The sequence below is a fragment of the Rhinolophus hipposideros genome (assembly GCF_964194185.1).
Source record: "Rhinolophus hipposideros genome assembly, chromosome: 14".
In the NCBI taxonomy this organism is placed as follows: Eukaryota; Metazoa; Chordata; class Mammalia; order Chiroptera; family Rhinolophidae; genus Rhinolophus; species Rhinolophus hipposideros.
This window is the reverse complement of record NC_138060.1, coordinates 64401306-64423369: the sequence shown is the minus strand read 5'-3', so window position 1 is coordinate 64423369 and position 22064 is coordinate 64401306.

Below are 22064 nucleotides of genomic sequence, written 5' to 3'. Positions count from 1 at the left end.
AGAAAACCACACTTATACACATCATAATCAAACTACTGAAATCTACAGATTTCAAAACCTCAAATTAGCCTGAGAAGAACAGCAAGTTACACACAGGTGAACAACAAATAAGAGGTCTTACTGACTTCTCATCAGAAACATGAAGTCCAGAGGACAGTAGAATGACATCTTTAAAATGCTGGAGCCAAAAAAAAAGCTGTCAGCCCACGATTCTATACCTAACAAAAATATCCTTCAAGATTGAAGGCAAAAGAGACTTTTAGCTCAATGAAAATTAGCCAACCTGAATCACACAAAATGTTAAAGGAAGTTCTTCAGAAGAAAATGCTCGTTGGACCTTTAGAAGGGAACTAAGAGTACTAGAATTGTTAGATATGTGGGCAAACATCAAAGTCTGCATTTTTTTCTTCTAATTTCTTTAAAACAGATGGCTTTTTAAAGCAAAAAGCGTGTAATTTCATTTTAGTGTTTATGATATATCTAGATGAGTTACATACGACAACTAGAGAAAAATAATGAGAAATGGGTAAATAGGACCATAAGAGAGCAACGTTCTTTCATTTTATGTGAAGTGATACAGTATCAAATCTGAGGTGATGGTGACAAGGTAAGAATACATCCTGTAACACCTAGAAAAACTACTAAAAATGATTAAAAAAAGTGTAGTTTAAAAGACAACAGATACGTGAAGTGTAATGAGAACACAAACTCCAGGAACAGAAAGAAGGAAGCGACTAGAGTGGGCTGTGAGATCCCATGGCAGAATCCCTTCCACAGAACATCTGAAAACTCACTGAGGTCCGCTCAAGCATTCTTCCAAATCAGAGGGCTCGGGACACGGCCCTCATTTTTCTGGTCCTAGGTTACTCTTCTGTGGACAAGACCTCTTCCCTCCCACATAAGTCTATTATCTCTTCATCAAATATCTAAGCCCCCATTTCTTCTCCACACTCTCCCATTCATGTCCGGACAGAGGAGGCTGTGCTAGATGAGCTCCTGTGGACATTATGCCCCTCTTCTCCTGTCCCAGCATCCCATTTGTCTCCTCTATAAGATTTGCCAAAAACATCAAGGACATCTAGGCTAGCTGTCAGTTCATCACTAAACTTGATCTATTCATCCACAGGTTGAAATCTGGAGAGTGACATGAATGAGGACCATATCCTTACAGCACATACTGCCAGAAATAGACACATCCTTTTGCTATTGGCAAGTTTGGGGCACAAAGCATGAGGAACACAGTCCCCCCACTGGCGAAGTAGAAACCTTTTCTGTCAGGTGCTAATATTCTCCCAAACACTATTTGCCCATTTTCCCTCAGTTTAACCTTCATGCAGTGTATGAAAATATAAGATAAGATGAAACTCTGGAGGGCCTGTCACCCCAGCAACAAGCCTCACCTTCCCCAGCGCAATGAGCACCCGTCCCCACTTTGTCACCTCATGCCTGTCAGCTGCCTACTCAACAGTCGTTCTGAAGTGTGGGCTGGGAGCAGCATCAGAATCACCTGGGACATTCTTAGCAATGCAGATCCCCGAGCCTCCCCCACCCCAAGCTGCTGAATCAGAAACTCTGGCACTGGCTTTATCAGGAAGGGGCCCTCTGGTGACTCAGAGGGACGCAGACTCAGTTCCAGAATCCCTCTGTCTGGGGAGCTTGTCCACCTGGTTGGTGGGCTTAGAGGGACCTCAGGTAGAGCTGAATGTCATCAAAGTCCCGCTCCTGTCTTCTCCTCTTTTCAGTTCTTTCCACCTATGTTTCTGCCCCACTCACCCGTTTCACAAGGAAAACCTAGCGTGATGTCTCTGTGAGGAATGTAACACTTTAAGGAAGGTGACTGATAGAGAGCAAGTTTAATTTAAAAAAAAAAATACCTTCTAAAGCTGGGACCTGGGGCTTCTGTCACATGTCTCTCTCCCATAATACAGAAGAAAAACTTCTGTCCTCCGTGTTTGAGACTGGCCTGCTCCTGAGTTCTGACCATTTCTCTCCCAGGATGGTCTTAATTCCAGTGGGAAGCGTTCACTTCCATCTCCCCTCTTTTCCCTTCCTTCATCATTTATTATGAAATAACTGCATGGAAGACTGAACAATTGTTGTGCGGGAGACCCTGCTCCCTGCGCCATTTGTCACACGGGGTGTCCGGCGGGGTCTCAGCTCCCGCTCCCCACATAAGAACGCAGGATATAGTGAGGCCAAAAAGGAACACCCATGGAGCCATAAGTAGGGGAGTCATATCACTATATTCTCACCCGCGGCACCGCCTCTCTGCAATCTGCTCTTGCTAGCCCCCATTTACTGCTAGCGTAGCCACAGCAGTTATATTAGTGGCCAATGGCTCACGGGTTACAGCTGACGGCCAACTAGCCACAGCTGATGGCCATCTGATCACAGTTAATGGCCATTTACTACCCGAGCCAGCACCTTTCTATGTGAGGCCGAGAGCCTGGAAACTGCTTTTTCAGGCTTTGTCCCCACAACAATAGATGCGCAGATTTTGTCAACTTACCTCACATTCTAGGTGTAAAGCAAAAACACATTTTCCTATCTTCTAATTTAAAACAAGTTTAACTACGGTGCTTAGACGGGATTATTCCTGTGACTACAGAGCAAATGAATTCTCCAAGCCCCCTCAGAATGACCCCATTCCACTCGAGGTTTTAAAGTCATCTCCAATAAATCAATATAACCAGGCAGTCACGATGTCTATAAATTTGAACCTGCTTATTTACTAAGAAATCTCTAATGCATCTTAGTATATACACAAGCTGAGATTTTGTCCCAGATTCCAATTCACATTGTAGAGACTTGTTTGTGTAAGCAACTGAGGCCTAAAACACAATTTAAATTGTATAATTTGGAAAGGGTAAAAGAGGAAAATTACATCTCTCCATATCCCTGCTTCCTTTTAATGGAAAAATGATTGAAAAGGCCCATCTTAGCATTCACTCCAGTAACCCACGTAAAAGCTGAATTGTAATTTATTTTCCTTTTTAGTAATTAACTGGGGATTTCTAATCATTCAGTCTGAATATGTTTTGATTCATTAAGTATCCTGTTCAAATTTCATTTTTTCCCCCATCAGAGTATTAAATCCTCAAGCGCACAGAGAAACTGACATGCTGACGCTGGTAAACGGTTCTGGCTGCTTTGCCCAGACACGAGAGTACAGGAAGACTTTGATCAACATTATTTAACAATTACCTGATCTACTGATAAATTAGCAGGGTGTTAATTGAGTTACACCTGAAAGGCAGACATTACATGACTCAAGAGAGATTAGGGATGGTTGCCATGAAAACCACAGAGTAAAAATAAAATAGCAACTGCTGAAGAAGGCTGAAAAGTTTGACAAAACCATCCTGGTAGCAAGTGCTGGAGCTTGTGTATTTTGGCAGAAAATGGGAAAAAATTGGTTTGCCACAGATGTAAACATACGCTATAAAACTCAACACTGTGAAAAAAGCCACTCAAGTGTTTGAATTGTAAGAATTAATGTACGTTCATTAAGTGTCCAAAATTCTCTCTCCAATCGGCTGGAAATCTCAAATTCCTCATTCTCTAGTAAGTGCATTACATATCTCCGAAACAATAGCCCAGAAGTCAACATCTTGGTAAAATGTTATTTTTGTTGGTCTAGAAAGTGGATTCTTTGTTTTAGAAAATGATAATACCAAATTATTTTTGGACCACTCTTTATTTTAGTTGTGCACACAGAGAATGTTCCTTTATTTTCTCCACAAGTCTCAGGTCCTCAGTACGTAAATGTTACCTCCAAATAAAAATTTTGCTTGCATTTGTGGAGATTTATAAGTTTCATTGTTATATCTAGGTCATGAAGTTCCACTTACTAGCTGCATGGCACTTAAATACCGTCAAATTCTAACTATGTCACTGCGATTCTTAGCAGACCAAGCAGCAGTAGGAATCGAGGAGAGCCTACATATGGTCTCTGTAACAAAGAGCCAGTTCTGTTGGGGCAAAAGCATCCCCAGCAAACATGTAAATGGAGGAGGATGGCTGTGTTCCAATAAAACTTTATTGACAGTGAAGGAGAATTTTCAGAATATTATCCTGCTGATTTTTTTAAAGCATTTAAAATGTGAGAGTCACTGGTAGCTTGTGGGCTGGATGAACACAGGCATTGAGCCGGTCCTGGTCTGTGGGCTGTAGTGTGCTGACCACGGGATGGAGGCAACATGATTTAACTAAGCGCCTCATGATGGACACTTGGGTTGCCATAGCAAACTGTACCTGATTCGCTATCATTGCGCATAGGACGTCTGTCACCTGTGAAAATATCTGAGTCTAAATTCCTCAAGAGAAAACGCTTGGCTCAAAGGTTCTTCCGTTTTTAGTCTTAGTCGTAGTTTCTAGAGGTCTCCACACACGAGGAGTGCACAAGTTGTAAACTAAGTAGAATGTGAGGCAGGGGAATGCAGAGATTTTGTCAGTTCTAGTTACTGATACAACCGTCGCCCTTAGATAAGTGGCAGATAGGAATGTCTTCATAAGTGAATTACAGAACTTCTTCCCTATTAGTCCTTTGTATTTGACTTCGCTTACGTTGATTTGTGCTGTGCAAAAGTCTTTTTTCAATGTATGTAGCTGAATTCATCAGTCTTTTCTTTTGCAGCTTTCAGATTTGGAGAGAGAAGTTAGTAAGACGTTATGTGCTCCCAAGTTAGAGTGTGAATCTTCCATGTTTTCTTCCAGCAGTGTTATAAATTCTTGTTTTTTCACTTTAATCATCAGTGCATTTGGAATTTGATATGTGGTGTGAGAGACAGATTCAACTTGTTTTTCTGGAATACCACCCATTTTACCAGTTGTATTAACACTCCATCTCCCCCAGTAGGAAATGCCTCTTCTGCTTGCTGTTTATGGGTATGAAAGCTATTGATATCTACATATTACCTGGATACTCTAGTAACTAATTGATACCTTCATATTTTTAGTTACCTTTAAATGTTTCAGGTATGTGATCATATCAAGTATATTGTACACAAAAGAGTCATAGTTTTACTACTTCCTTTTTAAAGAGCTTTATGATGTAATTCACATACCATAAAATTCACCCTTACCACCCTTTTAAAAAATTTGTTAAAACGTAACATCTTTCTTTCCCTTATCTAATGTACCTGATAAATGTCAAATCGTGCTAAAAAGGGCTTCCTTACTTGTTCCTACCTTTAGTCAGGAATGAATCCAGTGTTGTCCCACTGAGTTTCATGCTGGCTTTTGAGTTGAGATGTCATTTTATAATGTTAAGAATGCATTTATCTGTCCCCATCATAGTGAAATCTGTCAAATGCATTGTACATCTCTGAGAATGGTCTTGACTTTGACCCCCAGCTATTACAATCAGTGTCCATATTCTTCTTTCCCTGTTCTGTCTCTCTTTTCGTTCCCCACCCCGCAACACTTTCCTGACAAAGCCTGTAGTGCATTTCACCCCGCGTGGCTGAGGTGGTCGTCTGAGCTGCTTCTGGCAGCCCTCAGGCAGACCTGAGTCAGCATATTATAGCTGTCACCCACTTTCCCTGTAAAAAGGAGTTACCAGCTTTCTCCTCCATCTCTTTGCTTTAGTATGATCTCCAGAAAGAAACTAAAGAAGTGGCTGTCTCCTTTTTTGAGCTCACACAGGGGCTCAATCCTTTCTAAGACTTCAGTGCTGCTGGAGAAAAGTGATGCAAGCAAACCGCTTGTCCTCATGTGGACACTGAACACTGGCCGGTTATCCTCCCATGTTTCTCTAGGAAGAAGGCTGCCCTGTTACCAGCAGCAACTCTCACACCCTTTCCTCATCCTCCTTAAATGAGGAAACAGCTCCCCTTCACCACCTGTTCTTGCACTTCCGAAGCGTCGTTTGTGGGTACCTTCCTGCTTATGAGTGAGGCGCCGGGGAAGCGAGGGGAGGGGGAACAGTGCTAAGAGGGGGGCTCTGAAGCCAGACAGCCTAGTCTGCACTCACCCCCATCAGCTCTTTTATTCTGTTGCTGCATCTGCAGCCATAAATAAAGGATGCTGACAGGGGCTGCTGCCAGGGTTGGGAAGAGCATCTGAGAGAACAGACTGGTCCCTGGGGCATAGCATGAGAGGTACCAGAATAGCACCCAGAGCCAGCTCACCAATGTTTGCTATTGTTATCCCAGCTTTACAGATATGAGGACAGAGACTTACCCAAGTGGCTGCTAAGTAATGGAGCCTTGATGTGAATCAAGCCAGTCTTTCTCCAAAGCCTTATGTGATGTATTAGATTCCTGGGGCTTCCCTGACACGGTGCCACACACCCGGAGGCTAAGCAGAAAGCCACTGTGCACAGTGGAGGCCGGAAGTCTAAATGTCCAGGTGTCAGGAGGGCTGGTGACTCTGAAGGCTGCGAGGGATCTGTGTTCGGTGTCTCCCTCCGGGTCCCAGTGGTTTGCTGGCAATATGGCGTTCCTTCACTCAGGGTGATACCTCCCCACATCTACCTCCGTGTTCGTGTGGTGTCCTTTCTGTGTGAGTGATTCTCTAAATGTCCCCTTTCTATAGGACGCCCATCATACTGGGTCAGAGGCCCAACTCTACTCCAGGATGACCATATCCTAAATTATTATGTCTGCAATGGCGCCATTTCCAAATAAGGTCATGTTCTGAGGTTCTGGGAGTTGGGACTTCAACCCAGGAATTTTAGGGGACCCCAATCCAACCCATGCCATGCAGAGCACTAAGCAGTCTTGGGCTCCCTCCCCTTACATGCGTGTACACTACACTAAGAATGTTTATATGTAATCTTTATGTATGTCTACCTATCATCTATGTTGTCTTCTCTGAATCCTCACAAAATCCTGCGAATGAGGTCCTATTATTATAATACCTGTTTTATGGGTAGAGAAACTGAGTCACACATGGGTAGATGTTCTATCATTCTCCCCAGCCTCATGCCCTCTCTCTCTCTTTGGCCTTGCATTTCGTGGAGCCCAGAGAAGCCATCAGATAGAATTCCATCAGAGCTGCCCAAGGCACCTCTGCTTAGTCTCCTGTGCCACTGAGGGAGCAGCTTGACCTACGTGTTAGGGGGTCAGATTTCAAGAGGTACCCTAGCTGTCCTTCAGCATCGATGAGTACCACTGAAATAAATGTATAAAAATACAAACATAAGTGCCATGAAAAGAATAGGGGTTATAAAAGAAATGACAGGTGGGTGTGGCCTGAGTGCTGGAAGAAAGGCAGTGACACGGAACAGAGCTGGAGAGGGGACAGAGAACAGACTCTGAACGCCTCGCAAGACACAGTTAAGAAAACCCATTTTTCCCTAGCAGAGCTGAAAACCACGGCAGGGAATGGCACAGGCCAGATCGTATGGAAACATAATTATAACAAGGTGGCAAGTGCTGTAACTGAGTGAGTACCGTGAGGATACAGAGGAAAGGAGAGAAGCCGGTGAGTGGGGCCAGGAAGGTCAGGAGAAAACACGTGGTCTGATGAAGGCAGGAGCGGGTGGGAGTCACCCTCAATGACTGGGGCTTGGTACCACTCTTCACTGCAGTAAGATGCTGCTCTCCTACTGTATAATTCATGCTAAACAAGCTTCCTTCGGCTGTAAATTCAGATTTTGACTTGCCCTGAGCACTTAAAAAGGAAAGAACGGACTCAGTAACAATAATAATATGGATGTCCTAGCTCACACAGAATCTGGGGTGTTAACCACAAAATAAACAAAATTAAACCCACGCTGGGCTCAGCGCCCAGAAAACAGTCACATTAAGGCAAACAAGTGAACACGAGAAAAACAAAGTGATGGCAAGAAAGGGGTGGGTAGACAACAGAAATGGAGTAAGGGGCAGTCAGGTGCCGACACGGCACCCCAGTGGGCACCCGCGGTCCAGCCCTGCTTTGGTCACTTCCTTGTCATTTTGAGCAAGTTACTGAGCTTCCCGCAGCTCCATTTCCTCAGCTGGGGGCGGGGCAGGGGCATAGGCAGGTGCACCTGACACCCTGGACTTTAAACACTCCAGGCATCTGCGTTAATGACAGCTGAAGCAGAAAGGTGTCTGCTTGGATGACCGACTAATTTGCCAGTGGTCAGGGACTAAGTGACACGACAAGACGAAAACAGGAAAACAGGGCCCTGAGTGTTCATTGTGACTTGCTCCCTGGGGGAGGCATCCAGGCCCCTTCCTCCTCCCCCCTCACCCCACCCAACTCGGTGCAGACCTCACGGGTCAGACTCTTAGGTCCAGTCTTTTCTCTGGCGGGAGACGTCGTGGCAGCTCAAATCACCCGCGCATATGGATACAGAAAGCTGTGATTCTCTCCTGTCCTGACACTAGAAAGATAAAACAATCCACAGTGTGCTCATGACACACACCGTCCCTCCTTCCACCTGACGCGCCTTGGAGGCCAACACGCGCATTTTATGTGTGGAGCAAACCTGGAGGGCGGACGCCCGCCTTCCCTCTCAGGAGGGCTCTGAGGTCTGACCCCGGGGATGGGGGCTGCGCTGTGGTCTAGGCTGCGAAGCTTTTGCTCTCAGCTTGGTCTGCAGCTGCTTGGGAAGAAGTGAAGCCCCAGGTGGGACGGTGCTCAGCCTCGGCACTGGTCTGGGGGCCTCGCTCTCAGAAGCCTGTGCAGACCACTGACTGCGAGCAGGTGCGAGGCGCTCCTCCTGCATTCTCTCTGCTCAGGGCCAGTGCAACCGAGGCTCTGGCTTCCAAAGCGGCCGTCGCTGGCAGGACCCCCAGCAACAAACACGGCACTTCTGTTCCCCTTGGAAATCGACCTTTCTTATTCCTCAGACTCTTTGCAGTGGTATCACTCCCACAAACAGCCAATTCTTTTTCACCATATTGAGGGAAAGATTTAAGTCAGTTAAACAGCTAGAAAAATAAGTGGAACAAGCTATGATGGGTGATGAGTTATCATGGAAAATAATTCCAGACTGGCATCTACTTCCAGTCTCCCTTGGGTTGGTAACTTATAGACCTAACTGCATTGAAGCAGTAAAAAGAGAAACCAGATATAGTCAACTTTCAGTTCTCTCTCTCTCTCTCTCTCTCTCTTTCTCTCTCGCGCTCTCTCTCTATATATATACATATATATACATACATATAGCATATTACAAATATATGTTATATGTATATATGTTATATGTAATATAGATTATACATTACATATAACACGTATATACATATATATGTGTATATACATTAAGTAATGGTGCATAAACTTCAGATAAAGTTTCCACCTATCTATGTCCCCATGCTTCAGTTAATTTAGGTGTGGTGAGACCATAACAAAAACCTTTTATATGCAAAACAAAACATAGCATATTAGCAAGCCCTATTCTTATCATCTGATTCCTTAAAGTTTCCATACTATTATTCCACCAGCCCAGGTTTCATGGGGTTTGTATAAGATTTAAAAATTTCCAAAGAACGTAGTTCAGCAGCTCTTCCACCCTCATAAACCCCATTAGCACATAGGTAAGAAAAACTCCAGTGGAGATCCCGGGCACTGAAGTTAAAAATCCTGCCCTACCCTGTCTCCACACAAATGGAAACCCTTTCTCCATCACTCCCTCACGTACTAGAAGACTGTATTAAGGGCTATGTGTCCACACTTTCCTTTACATGAAAACAAAGATGACAACTTCCTCTTTTATGCTGTTGCTTTCAGGGTTGTACTATGTCACAGGTCATCACAGAGAAAGTTCCACGTAGAAGGACTCAGGTAATAGAAGTTCCCTTTCTGTACAGTATCTTACGAACTTGATGCTTCATTAATATCAAATGATGAACCAACTGCCCATAAGAGACCTTTCTGGGTCCAAACTCACCTAGCAGAGACTCCCCTATGGGAACTGTTAATATCACAATAATGGATTTGGTTATGACACTTGACCTTTGAGTAAAATGATTATAGATCATCTTGATGTTTTTTCAGTTTTACTATGTAAGGACTGAGCTATTAACTCTTCCCATTCAAACAGACTAACATTTCAGGAATCCTTCTCTTACAAGTCCTCTCGGGATATGAAAACCAGAAGGAACCCTACGCCTAAGATAAAACCTGGAAGGACCTGGCTGTGCCTGTAGGAAGAGTCATGGTCTCGCAGGTGACAGCACTCACAGCTCTGGGTAGCAAGCTCCAGTCCAGGGAGAAATACAGCCCCTGTGGTGCTGCACCTGCTGCAGAAACCACATTTTCCCAGAGGGAACAGTGCTCATGGATGGGCATCGATAGGAAAAGATGAACACGGCTTCCGGTCTCTTTACGTCACAGGAGAGAGATCATGGGTCACTGGTGTTCAAGCGAGGATCCCCTCAGGCTTCCCTCAAGGAAACGCTTTTATTTCACAGCTGACTTGGTTCAATGATTTGCTTAAAGATACTCAGGGAGTCAATGAGAAAATCAAGATGGGGAACCATTTCTATTTTCATAATATGCCTCTCTCCCCAAAAGCTAAATTCTTATGCCTCATGTTGTAGAAGGATGTACATGGAGTCTTCTGGTTGAAGGCATGCTTGGGTGCTCTAACTGGTCACCTCCACTGGTCCACAGAACTACCAGTGGGGGCCCCTCAAGTTGCCAGGACAATTACTCAGCACATCACTACCCCCTTAAGAACCTACGGCTTAAACTCCCTCCCCCCCGCCGACCCCCTAAATACACAAAGTTCCTTCTCTGGCTCATTCAGTCTAATGTCTTGGCTGAGATTGAAACCATTTCTCTCTCTCTCTCTCTCTCTCTCTCTGTTTTTTTTTTTTTTTCTTTCCCTGTCAATATTCTGGAGAGTCAGAATTTAGGGAATTCAAATTCTCTTCTGAGCCCTGTTACTTCCTCTCAAGCCGTCTTGGGCAGATTATACCTTGCCTGGACTCCTAGTACCTCATTTAAACATATTAATATTTGGATTGAGTCAGAGGGTCTTTATGTGGAGTCTGGTCTCCAAGTTCAGGAGTTCTATGAACAATTGTGTGTTTGATTTTGTGTACATATACTACGGACATTACAGCATAGAAAGGATTTCTAAATTTGATCAGTTAAGAATGTCTGGGCTAAGCAGTTTCTGGAGTCCATCCACGCCATAAGATTCTGCAGATGACATTATGTGATGCTATGACATCTCAGTATGTCAGTAGAATCCAGTGATGTAGCTATTGTTCTTTCCCTGTGGTCTTCATTTTACCAAAAGCCCAAGGGATGCAGAGATTTTGTAACCAGTGGTTAAACATTACTAAACACCAAAACTGCTCTGCCCATCCCCGTAGCTGGTCTCCACAGCTGCTTCCTTGAGCTGCTGCCAATTTCTCCTGCTGGAGCTTCTGATAATTGCATTCGGACTGCCTGTCTGGACTTCATCTCCCAGCAGCTGCTGGAACGAAGCTGGAGAGAGGAACACCATAAAAGCGGAAACGAATCGCATTAGACTCAAGTTGGGCAGCTAAATGTCACCACCATAAAACGATGTCAAAAGTGAGGGACAAGTCCAAGTCATTGAACAACAGTATCAGTGTCACACAGCAGGGACCAGGAAATGAGTGTGAATTCAGAGTCTGAGATGGGTGATGGCCGGTGGTGGAGGCTGTGGGTATGTGAGGATGACACAGGCTTGTTTCCATGGTCCATTGCCTGCATCCCAGGGGAGAAGGGTTCTAGGAGAGGCATAAGCCTCCCCTTCATGCCAGTAAGAAGACTTCATCACAAGCTCTGGTCCTTTTGTGTCTGCGTTGTTGTCGCACTGAACCTCACTAAGAGCCTTTCATATATCATCTCATTTCGTCTTCATGGCAACCATGAAGCTGGCGCCACAATGTCCACTGGTAGGTGAGGTGAGCTGGGGGGCGGCATGTCACGTGACCAAAGACTAGCTCAGAACTGGGGAAGTCGGGTTCAAACTCAAGGCTGACCTTGCGAATGTGTTTAAAGGCTGCCCCTGACCCTTACTTAGTTTCCGAGGGCTACCGTAGCACATTGCCACTAACACCATGGAAACGAATTCTCAGTTCTGGGAGTGAAAGGTCCCAAACCAAGGTGTGGTGAGGGCCCCTCTGAAGGCTTTGGGAGCAAGCAGCCTCGTCTCTTCCTAGCTCTGGGGCTCCAGGCAATCCTGGGCATTCCTGGGCATTTAGTGGCATCATTCCAACCTCTGCCACTGTCTTCACACGTCATTCTCCCCTATGTGTATGTCTGTATGTTGTCACCTCTCCTTATAAGGACCCCAGTCGTTGGATGTACGGCGCCCTAAAACACTATGACCTCAACGTAGCCTGACTGCTTACATCTGCAAAGACCCGATTTCCAAATAGATCACATTCTGAGGTTCTGGGTGGACATGGATTTTGGAGGCGACACTATCAAACCCCCTATGACACCTGTGGATAGCGGGGTAGACTGTGGACCACTAGGCTCATTATCAAAGGGCTATGCAGAAAGCAATGCATTCCGTTCTGAGCTATTGTGTGATTCACTAACAGCAACGAGAGGACATGGTGACCCTTGAGTCACCTACTGCATCAGAACTGGGGGCCTCATCTCTTCCTAGCATGTGGTACCACTTCCTCCAGGAGACAGCTCCCTGGGTAGGATCTGGCTCGTCAGTATGTCCATTTGCTCTTTGACTTCAAAGCCCTGAGAAAACTTTCAAACCCTAGGATTATAGGGTTAATGATGTTTTTGATTTACTCTGAGGGGAGATTTTCATCTTTAATAAAAAATAAATAAAGGCTCACATGAGGTCAAGAAAAAGAAGTCAACAAATAGGTCTGGTCAGTTGTATCTTCTGACTTAGGTCCAAACCAGACAATTCCAATAAATCCAAGAGCTGCAGGAAAATAACCCTGTTTACAGGCCTGTCAAATGGTGTTGACCGTTCCACCAGGCTGTGTTTGGAGCAAGTGTAACCAGTGTCAACCTGCCTGTGAACAGAGCTGAAGGAAGGCATGAAACCAGCCCCTCAGCACAGTATTACACGAAAAACACCCACGGCTCTCCCTACCTCTCCCTACCGCCCTTGTTTCTGTCAAAGTCAACCTTGCCACTCAGAGATCATACACCTTTGCTCTGAGTCAGGAGACTTGACATATTGTTGAACAGGTAAAGTAAATCCTGAATCTTTGCCCACGTCCTCCTTGCCCCTTCAGAGTCAGTGGGGACAATCATGACCTCATGTGACAGAAACTTCTAGTTCGCTTAGAAGGCCCTTTGTTGTAAAACGCTCAGCAAGGACCTAGCACAGCCATCCTTCTGTAAATGTCAGCTGTCACCTGCGTCCTCATTTTACAGATGACAAAAGAAAGGCTCAGGGATGGCATCTGTGACACGCAAGACGCTCTGAGGACGACGTTAAATCACTATGGCACACAGAATTGTAACAGGGAGCAACACTGATTTTAGTAAAGTTCCTGCCAAGAAAGAATGACGATTTTATCCTTTAACTTTAAAAATTAAGCAAAGGTACTTGACTGAATAGGTAAAAGGTAGATGCATGAATATCTCCTTATTTCAAGACTTGTGTGATCTGTGTGGCAAAGATGAAAGGACGCCAGGAAGAGTGGAGCCTAGAGGCATTCAGAGGGAAGTCAATGTTCTATGTCTGACCTCTGGAATCGATGCTCAAGTTCAGGCCAATTCAGTGTGTATGGTTGCCATAAACAGCAGGGCGCTTGGGGTGGCCACGTGAATATCTGCTGGGCCAGCATCGGAGGCAGGCCCAGTGGAATAGATGCTAGCCTTCAAACCGCCCTCTGTGGACGGTCTCCTTGCTGACATGTAAATCTGAGCTATTACACTCCAGAGGTTTGGTGCAGGACCAGTTTAATAATAATATTGCAATAACTCTGTACAGTGTCAGATGGGATTTATCGAGGTGATCACTTCGTAAGTCATATGAATGTCTCATCACTGTGTTGTACACCTGAAACTAACGTAATATTGCATGTCGACTCATTGAAACATACATTTTAGAAAATGCGTTATATTTTGTGGAAGCCTGGGGTGCTGGCCTAGGGGCCTGGCCTGGGTGCAGGTGTTGTGAACAACAAGGTGGGGAGGAAGGAAATGAGAGGCAAGGTGTTATCAGAGAAAAACTGCTGAGCAGGATAGAGGGGGAAGTGAGGAACTGGTGTTAAACTTAAACCGGAAGCTGGGAGAGAACTGGGCAAATGTCTTATCGACCCAAAGGTCTGAGTGGGAGACACAGACGTCATGAAAGAGACGGGGTCACACAATCTGTGCTTAAGGGGCTCAAAATGGAAGGCAAGTTTCCATAGCCACAGGGAGATGCTCTTACATTGGGGTGCACAGCCCCACGTACCCTGTAGAAATGGCTGCTTCTCTGCTTGTGGGCTCCGGTCTGCTGAGCTAGGTTCTGACTAAGGACCGTCACCCATCCCTTATGTCCTTTGACTACTGCATCATTAGCCATTTGGACATGAAAAACTATGCCTGTTTTAGATAAGAAATATAAGACACAACTGGTTTTTAATTTCCTTTTTAAGGTCAATAAACACATGCCAGTTTACTCCTATGTGCAAGCGTGAATAAAAGAGACTGTCCGCATGGAATTTACCATTGGGGTCACATGGCGAGTTGGCAAGACCTTTGGAGCTGATCTCATTTTCAGGCTCACAGGTCCGTTTTCATTTCATCCTGATAGTTCTTCACTGCATACACAATTCTTAAAACCGTTTGATGGGAAAGTTTGACTACGCAATTAGCAGGTCAGGCAGGGAAAGCAGATTAGTTTCTGATGTTAACTGTTTAACATGATGACTAAATAATCTCTTAGAGACAATGAAGATATTATAACATATTATAGCAAGTTTAATTAAACTATTTGTGACAGGCTGTGTTATGATTTGTGTCTTTCTAGGGTAGGAAACAGAGCAAAAAGTGTCATTTAATTTACTCACATATTTTCTGCACCACTGCTGTACGTCTGCCTGGGGAATGTGGTGGTGAACACACAGGCAAGGTCCCTCGGGAGAGATAGGTATTAAAAAGTAAGTCCCTCCAGTTTGGCAGTTGACACGAATCATATTTATCAAAACTCCTAACAAGGGACACTCATTACTTTTACAATAACAAAGGAAATAGGTACGTATGCTGGCTAGCATACCTCCCCACATGGAAAGACACTGATAGTTTGGAAAAGCCTAGAAGACGTAATTACAGGATTCTTGGCAGAACACTGCAGGAGCTGGCATTCCGATTCCATGTGATACCACGCTGATCGAAGGCGGCGCTGTCTGAGTTCAACTGCATCTCCCATTAGAGGTGCCAGGAACCAGGGTCCTCTGGCCGTGACTCCCAGACTATTTGAAATACAGTGACTCCAGCAGCGAGGTGACAACAAGAGGAAAAGCCTCATGAGCTATATGACTCTCTTACCTTGTCTAAGGAAGTTCACAAGTTTTTCCTGGGTCATGTTTTAAAAGTCAACAGGATAGATTATATTTCATCCAATATCCCCTTACATGTTTCTCACGTGCTTGAGAGCAAGGCCAGCTAACACCTAACGAGGCCAGGAGGAGAGAAAAGACCACCAGCGCCTAAAGCCCAGCTCTGTCCTCAGGAACCTTGCACTCGTCTTATCAGATGGCATGTGCTCCCCTGCACACTCTTCTGGCTGGGAGGACTGATGGGCACATAGAAAGACACTAGCACAGGGCTTGGTACAGCACAAGCCCTCGGCAAATATTATCCAAGAGCAATGTATCTGTCTGTATGGTGTGAGGTAGTAATTAAACCTGCTTTTCTAAATGCAAGCCAATATATCCCAGTGTTCATTCATGAGTCAGACACTTCCCCACTGATTTTTTTAATTAACTAATTTTCCCACTGAGTTTTGTAATTCAAAGTTTATGGTTACAAAAATAAAACATTCATAAAAACTTCAAATAATGCAACAAAACTAAGAGATTTTTTTCCACTCTCTTCAAAGGAATTCTATACCTATCTCCTTAAATATTTTATATGTGTTTAAATACATTTAGTTACAGGCTAATAATAAATAAAAAACATATTTAGCTACAATACTACACGTGTGTGCATGCAGATATAATTTCGTTTTTCATGCATTGGGTCTAATTGTATTTACAATTCTGTGACTTGCTTCTGTCGTTCAAGATCTTAAAAATCTTCCCATAGCAGTGGGATCTGCATTACTCTTTTTAGCATCTGCTAACATGTATAGTTGTGAACAGATATTTTTAAAGTAATTCATACCATAAAAATCCCAAACAGTACTGAAAGTTGTTAAGTGAAAACTAAAGTCTCTTTAAACTCCAAACTCAGATTTCCAGACCCCACAACTAAGTGTTCTAAATAGAAAGCAATTTCAAATTATATCACAAAGCCATAATAATCAAAACAGTACAGTACTGGCATAAAAACAGACACATAGATCAATGGAACAGAATATAGAGCACAGAAATAAACCCACACCTATGTGGTCAATTAATTTATAAAAAAATGAGCCAAGAATATACGATGAAGAAAGGACAGTTTCTTCAATAAACGGTGTTGGGAAAATGGGACAGCCACATACAAAGGAATGAAACTGAACCACTACCTGACACCATGACAAAAATTAACTCAAAATGAATTAAAGACCTGAATGTAAGCCCTACAACCATGAAACTCCTAGAAGAAAACATAGGCAGTAAGCTCCTTGACATAGCCCTTGGTGACAATTTTTTGAATCTTGCAAATTAAAAACAGTATTACCAAGTTATCATGTGATCCAGCAATTCACTTCCTGGGCATATACCTAACAAAACTGAAATCAGTCTCAGAGAAATATTTGTACACCCACATTCATAGCAGCATTATTTACAACAGCCAAAATGTGGAAGCAACCAAATGTCCGTTGACAGATGACAGGATAAACAATGGATTCCATACAATACAATATTATTCAGCTGAAAAAAAGGGAAGAAAATTCAGATAAAAGCTAAAACATAAATGAACCTTTGAGACATTATGCTAAGTGACATAAACCAGTCACAAAAAGACAAATACTACCTAATTCCACTTACATGCAATATCTAGAGTCACCAAATTCACGAGACAGAAAGGAAAATGCTGGTTGCCAAGAGGTGAGGGACCGGTCAATGGAGAACTGTCATTTAACATGATGGGGGTTTAGTTTGGAAAGATGACGCAGCTCTGGAGATGGGTGGTATTGCTCATTTCATGACAATGCGACTATACTTAGAACATACACTTTAAAATGATTGAAACGGTAAATTTTATGTTATGTATAATTTACCACAATGATAAAGAAAATTTTAGATTTCTTAGAAAAGAAGTAAGCAATGGATAGGAATAGAACAGGAAATCTGTAAAGAAATGTAAATGTCTAATAGCATATGAAAATATGCTCAGTTTGACTAATAAAAGACAAATTTAAAAGCAACTTTATTGGGATGTAATCTATGTATCCTAAAGTGTAATACTTAGTGGTTTTAGTATATTTACAGTGTGCAACCATCAGCACTATCCAATTTTTTAGAACATTTTTATCACCCCCAAAAGAAATCCTATACCGATTCAGTCACTCACTGTTCCCTCTCCCCCATCCCCAACCACTAATCTATTTTCTGTCTCTATGGATTTGCACATTTTATATAGATGGAATCAGACACTGTGTGGTGTTTCGTGTCTGGCTTCTTACGCTTGGCAGAGCGTATCAAAAGTGCATCCATGCTGTAGCATGTGTCCAAATGTATTCCTTTCTAAGGCTGAATAATATACCATTGTATGGACTGACCCATTTTGTTTATCCATTCATTAATGGATGGACATCAGGGCTGTTTCTACTTTTTGGCTATTATTAATAATTCTACTACAAGCATTTGTGTAAAAACTTTTGTGTGCACATGTATTTTCATTCATACCTAGGAATGAAATTACTGGGTCACAAAGTAACTTTGTTGACTCCTTGGGGAATGACAGACTGTTTCCACACTGGCATTTTACATTCTCCCCAACAGCATATGAAGATTTTAACTTCTGCATATTCTCAACAACTCTTATCACTCTATGACTTCTTGAGTCTAGCCATTGCTGTGGCTCTGAGCCAGTATTTCACTATGGTTTTGATTTCCCTGAGGAATAATGATGCTGAGTGCCTGAGTGCTGTGCTTCCTGGCCATTTGTACATTTTCCTTGGAGAAAAGTCTGTTCAAATCCTCTGCTCACTTTTTAATCGGGTTACTTCTCTTTTTTATTGTTGAACAAGATATGCAAATGTATACGTGAGAAACTAATAGTCATTTAGTTGATTGGAAGAAGTGTTAAGGTTGGTGTTTGGGTATATGGGGGAAAATAGGGTCCCTCTTAAATGTCAATAATTAAACATTTTTAGAAGACAATTTGGTGAATGTATCAACATTTTTATAAGCCAAACTCTTACCCTCAAATTTATCCATGGATCCATCTGATAGAAATAACTTGTACAGTCTACAGGGTATATAGATAAAAAGTACTAGCTAAAATATATTATTTATAATAGCATAAGCATGGCAACAAACTATATCCATCAATAGGAGATTGGGAAATACAATACATTTATAAAAATAAATGCCGGAAACCATTACAGAGAATAAAGTACATATGTGGTTCTGGCATGAAAGAATGTATGTAAGTATCTATTGGTTAAAGCAAGAAAGCAGGTACAGAATGATGTATAAAATAACCTTTTAAAAACTAAACTATATACGTGTGCCTGTATGTGTACATGAATATACAGACACACATACACACATCTGCAAGTTTACAAATGTATATAATTATATGTGCACACATATATTTTATACACAAAAATGCCTGAAGGTAATGTACCTGACTCCTAACATTTAAAGTTTTTGTTTATCTCTTTGATGTTTTGAAGAATACAGATTACTTTCATTAAAAACTATTAATTTGCTTCCTTATAGTTATGTAATAATGCAATTAACATTTGCTTAAAATACCCTGTTTCCCCAAAAATAAGACCTAGCTGGACCATCAGTTCTAATGCATCTTTTGGGGCAAAAATTAATATAAGACCTGGTATTATGTTATATCATATTATATTATATTATATTATATTATATTATATTATATTATATTATATTAGACCCAGACTTAAATTAAAGTAAAATAAGATGGGATCTTATATTAATTTTTGCTCCAAAAGACGCATTAGAGCTGATGGTCTTATTTTGGGGAAACATGGTACCTTGCAGGCCAGACACTTGAAATTCGCTAAGTTCTTAGAATTCTGCTTTATTTAATCTCAGCAGTTACCTCACCAGGTGTATTTTATGCTCCCCATTTTACACTTAAGAACAGGCGGCCTGGAGTTCACTGCTTACCCGTGGCTGTGTGAGCAGTCAGCTGTCGGACCAGCAAGACCCAAACCCGAGGCCTGGCTCTGCCACTTGTTACTGAAAATATGCTTTTATCTTTACCCGTGTCAAGTAGTAGCACAACATTAGAGATTAATATTGGCAGGTTTTCTTCTCTTATAATTGTAATGCTTAAATCTTTCATGTTTTGTATTTTTCCCCTTACAATGGATTTGGAGCGATGGCTGAAAAACATTCTCCTGGTACTTAAAAATTAGATCTGAACTGGCTATGTTTTTTTAAAAAAGTTAAGTTTTCTAATAAGATCATTCCCAGATCCAGGGAAAAGTCACGTCTTCCAGTGGGAGATGGGTAATGACCTCGGGTATCTGGAAAATGATGACAAAAATCTAGAAGCCAAAACTCTACTGTGAATCCCAAATCTAAACTACTTCCATAAATCACTGTGCTTCTCCAGTGTGAGAGTCACCATAGATATCCTGGATTCTCCACTACATGTTTTGGAAATAACCATCTGTCCTTTGAAAACTTGACTTTTGAGGCATGGGAATAACATTCATGCACCAAATGGTAAGGATTTAGGTTTAAGAGAGATCTCTAAAGAGGGCTGTTTTCTAGAAGCCATTGAAAGCTTCAACCGAGAGGCATGTGTGCCAACGGGCTTCAGGGAACGACCTTATTCCAACTGCTGTTATCACTGGCACTAATTCGCCATAAGGCTAACTGACCAGCCCGCTGCCTCTAGCATGTACGTCAGGGCCTCAGGCCTTCTCTCCCTGGACTAGTCTCTCCACCAAGAGTTGCCCTAACGCAGACTTGGGACGGTGCCTGGAGTGTCTCAAGACACTTAGGCAATGGGGCTATTCCACGATGGCAAAGTTACCTCTTTTTGCCAAAGTTACATGATGTAAGATTCTTCTAGGAGGAAAAAACTTGAAAGCACATATCACAGAGCAGAACAACCTCTAATAAGTTCCTCCGAGGTTTGACACCACTTACCTGCATGAGAGGATGAGGGGGTACGGCCATTGGAGAAATTCTGCTCTGTATCACACTCAGTCTAGGCTATATTATTTAATGGATGCTATTTACTTCTTTGCTGAAAGCTAAGCCAGGATGATTTTGGGTCCCTAGAGCATCCTGACTAAATGGTAAATTGGCTGTGACTGTTTTTCAAAACAGCAGGTCAAGACCCATTAGAGGACTGTGAAATCAGTTTAGTAGTTCATGACTCATGATTTTTAAGGAAATAAAATAGAAAAAAAATCAGAGTGTATGCATGCAATGAGGATAATAATTGTTTTATAAACTATGTCAGCTGTGTGTATGTTGTTGTACGACTAAATCATAATGTATTTCTTATTGTGGGTCTCAATTGAAAATTTTTAAAAATCACTGTTCTGTTTTTACTGTGATCTTATGGGTGGTAAAGCTAGAGAGGGGCACACCCTATAACAACAACAACAACAGGTTGTCCTTACATCAAATGAGATGCCTGTACAGTGATTCGACAGGACTAGGTAGGAGGTCCTAAACAAAAGTGAACTCTTCCACTGAATATAATGTTGAATCCAATTCCTGGCCCAACCAAAACCAGAATTTATGGATAATGAAAAGAGGTAATGGGTCAGGGTGATGGAACTGTGGGGTGGGGTTTCCTTTCTTTACTATTTGATATAAATGGAAACCAAGAGAGAACATGCTCTGTATAACGTCCCCAGACGTGGGTACGGGCCTTGGGGAAGGCAGCAGCAGACACTGCCGCTCTAGTGGGGCTGAGAAACTTGTTTTCGAGCTCAGATGGAATCACACCAAATTCTCAAGGTCATCCTGACACCCTGCTGAGGGAGTTGAGTGAGTCTTTCAAGGTCATACAACTCATGGAAGAGCAGAAAATAAAACCCACTCCTGACTGACTATAAATCTGATGCTTTTTCTCTGCATCTCTTGCCCTTGTTAGTGGCTGGCTGATACCCACAGCCTTTGCTGTACAGAAGATGGCTAGGAGGAAGTAGAGAAAGGGAGAAAGCACAGGGGGAAAAAGTCCCACCAAAGACGACCCGAGCAATTTGACCATCTTACTTAGGACTGCCTTGGGGGAGAAACAAGCTCTCTAGTTCCCACATCCTGGGGCAAAAAATCCTAAGATTACCACTCCTGAGATAGAAGAAACCTTTGAGAGAATTCTGTCTGATTTTTCTTAGACCTGGGAAACTGGGGTCCAGAGAGAAGAGACTTTATGAGGGGCTCACAGCAGCCCAAATGAAGAGCAATGACTTAGGCCCCAGTGGCTGAATCTCCAGTCCATAAAGATGGGTTAAAACAAACCTCCACCACCACAAAATGTCTCAAAGCTACAAGAGGGCAAAGGAGAGATGCCAGTGTCGAGAGAAGTTCCTCTTGAAAACCAACAGCTGCAGTTAAGAAGGACAACTGGCTTTATAAGGGCCTGCTCCTGGGCAGCGCAAACGCTCTCAGGAGGATAAACCGCCACCTATATGCCAAATGAGTTTATTTCTCCTTAACCCGAATGTGCCCTGGGCAAAGTGAACGGCACGGGTATTTGGTGCAAGGTCGGTTCACAGATTTTGGGGGAACTTTCTCCTTTAATGACACTTTTCTTTTGAGTTCTTGGATGCTCATTTCCTACAATCAGAGAAAGAGAGTCTATAGACTCTACCTCTGGGCTTCGAAAAGTCCTTCAGGAAAGTGTTATTTCCA